Below are 3,400 nucleotides of genomic sequence, written 5' to 3'. Positions count from 1 at the left end.
ATGAAGAATTATGATTTTACTTGCCACAGTAGACGTGTTAAAGACCAAAACTTTAATTTGGTTTACCTTAGTTAAGTTTGTTAAGTAATATATCAAAAAATTTCCTTACTATATAAAGCAATTAAAGTACTTAATAGCAATACTGTGAAATTAACAGTGGTATCTTAGCACGAATGGGCCGGCACGCCCGGTGTAATACCACGGCCACAGAAAAGAGAGGCTTGAAATGGAACCAATGCCGTGTTTCTTCAGATGAGTGTGGTGCCGGAGGCCTAATTTAAGTCCCTTTCTCTTTACCACCCTTTTCTTATGAGAGGATGGGAAGGGGAAGTGGATTTGACGATGGAGGAGATGCATAGGAAGAGGAAATATCCTATTTCTGTGCGTCTCCTCCTCCGTCGCCTACGATTTATGGGCACCGGTTGCTTCGCCATTTTGGCGGATTCAGGTGGCCGCTTGCTCGTTTGCCATCTTAAGTTATAAAAAAAAAGTTAATTAATAAATTAAAATGATTTAATAATTGGATCTCAAATTAAAGCGGTTGTTTGACCTCAGTGTGTTGATAAAAGTGCAATGACCTTACAGCAGTGTAGGCCGAAGTTTACGCTTTATCTTCAATAATTATTAAATTAAATAAAAACTTTATTTATTTACTATTATTAAATTTTTCGTATAAATCTATATTTTGTACATTTGCGAACAATTTTTTTCCATTCACGTTATCGAAATAATTACGTAAAAATAAAAAAAAACGTCTAATCAAAGTCGAATAATATTTAACTATTTATTTATTTATTTCTATCTGCACTAATATTATAAAGAGAAAAGATTTAAATTATTGTATGTAACGAATAAACGCAAATATCAAATACGTTACTGATTTTAAAAAAAATTGCTAGAAACCTAAATTGCCACTACCAAAGTTGCGGGCAAAATCTAGTTTTAAGTAAATTAGTAGTTAGAAATATTTGTTATTGTTAGTTTCATGTTAATTATAACACGTTTTGAATTGCAATCTATAATCAAATATCTGCAATAATTGTGTAGGCACGCATAACATATAATTGCGTGTTTTTTTTCGTTGGAGCGCACATCAGTATCGGCGCAGGCGCATTGTTGTCGCTCACGCACCGTGTCCGGACAGACAGACATCTCCTAAATTAAATTCACTGATTTTTTATATCACTACCCTACTGTACTGTTTAACATAGGTATTATACAATTCGCATTAAGATTTTTCGCTAGTTGCTGGTGGAAGTAATCCTTAAGTCCGTAGTTGTGCGGGTGAAAGAGACCTATACGTTTTACTTCCATACTTCTCTGTGTTTTAAACTGAACATTTTGTGGTGCTAATTGCTTATAGAACAATTGGGTTTATGAAAGAATTTGAAGGAGTAAGTGGAATCAATTTTCAGAGACTTTTTAACTATGTGACTTTTCATCGGTACTTATTGTTTACTAATATTATAAAGAGGAAACAAATAACTCAAAAACTACTTGGCCGATTTCAAAAATTCTTTAATTATTAAAAAGCTACGTTAACAATAAGTTAGTTACTCACTGATAGCGTTTTATAAACAATTTTTATAGCTTAGTTGGCTATAAAAATTCATTAGTAATAGTAGAAGCTTACTTTATTTATTCATTGTCTTCTCAGCTCTCAGACTCCCGCATACATTTCTTGTCAGTCTGTTTGTACGGATGTTATAATGACGCACGAGAATGGATAATGGATATCTGTTATTTCAAATACTTAACATTTGTTTTAATGTTTGTAATAATAATATTTTAAATAGCATTGCAAAATATTAAACAACTGGGATAAATAAATGCAAACTTATAAAGTTAATTGAATGACAACTTTTTGGATAATCTTACTAATATTGTAATTGAGAAAGTTTAGATGGATGGATGTTTGTTAGAGTTTGTAGCCTAAAGAGCTGAACGGATTTCGATTAAATTTGGCATAGGAGGAGGATAGTCTGGAAGAACACATAGATTATTCACTTTTGTTTTTTTCAATACCACGCGGACGGAGTCGCGGACGAAAGCTAATCTTACTAATAAATGCGAAAGTTTATATAAATGGATGTTTGTTGGAGTTTGTAGCTTAAATGGTTGAATGGATCTCTTCGAAATTTGGCATAATGTAGTGGATAGTAATAACACATAGGCTACTTTTTTTTCAATTCCACTCAGAGTGAGACCCGGGCAAAAGCTAGTAAAATTTGTATACAGGAATACATTGAAAAAAATCAAAGAAACGAAAGTTTATGTCTAAGGAGGGTAGATGGCGCTGATAAGGTATAATTATGTACGGTGGACGGTCACTTTAATTGCGATGCGACTGTCATGTAATCAGGATTGAGGAGTCTGGACGGCCATTGTCCAGACAAACCACGCACTGCTGAACGCGAAAATCTTGTTTTATTGCCATTCTTTTGCCATGAAAATTGTGAAGTAATTTAATATAGGGGAATATAAAAGTCACAATTGGAAATAAAATGATACAATTTGAAATGTTTAACAACATATAAATGCGAAAGTTTGTTACTACGTAGTAGTAGTAGAAGTAGTAGGGGTTACGGTTTCCACAACTCCACGACTAGCGCGTATTTTGCGTAAGTAGACCTGAACTACTCCAGCCAACCCAGCTTTCCGAAGAACCCCAGCAAACCCTTTATATTGCTGGTGATCTCGGAGCGATCTCAGCGAACCGAGATTTGTTGTTGTTGTTACTATGTATCTCTAGAACGGTTCAACGAATCAAAATGTAGAACATATTTTGGAAGAACACATCCGCGCAGATTTAAGAAGATAGGAGATTTTAAGACGTAATTGACAACAAATATTTAATACTTTGTAGTGTTTGTAGTTAACATGTTAACGTTACCACTAGTAATAAATAGTGTATTAAACTAGTTTAGTCCGTGTGGTCCTGTAGATATAATAATGTTGAAAATTGTCGAGGCGTTCATCATTTTTGTGTACTGGAGTAGTCAATTGTTCTGATCATAAAGAATATCGCATAATTGTCTATAGTATAAATATTTGTTTGAAAACATCAACATTACATTATCTGGATAAGTCACACACTTCATAGTTCTCACCCTATTTCAATTAGAAGATAAGTAGAGTGCGTCAGTCTAGCTAAGTGGCTAAAGACGTTTAGGCGCAAAGAAAAAGGTTGACAGATTAATAAACACTTGGTGACAAAATCTAGAAATGGTTCTAGATGAAATACGAAAAATAATGATTTAAATTTTATATTTGGATGTAAAAGGTGACATTTTTACTTACTAATTAATGTTATGAAAATTTACAGATTAAAAATCCTCTTATGAAATAAAAAATGGCGTTAATTATCAATACACGCACTGAATAATTTGATTATACAATC

The sequence above is a fragment of the Papilio polytes genome, unplaced genomic scaffold (assembly GCF_000836215.1).
Source record: "Papilio polytes unplaced genomic scaffold, Ppol_1.0 DF822845.1, whole genome shotgun sequence".
Lineage (NCBI taxonomy): Eukaryota > Metazoa > Arthropoda > Insecta > Lepidoptera > Papilionidae > Papilio > Papilio polytes.
The sequence above is the reverse complement of the archived record's forward strand: the minus strand, read 5'-3'. Positions refer to the sequence as shown.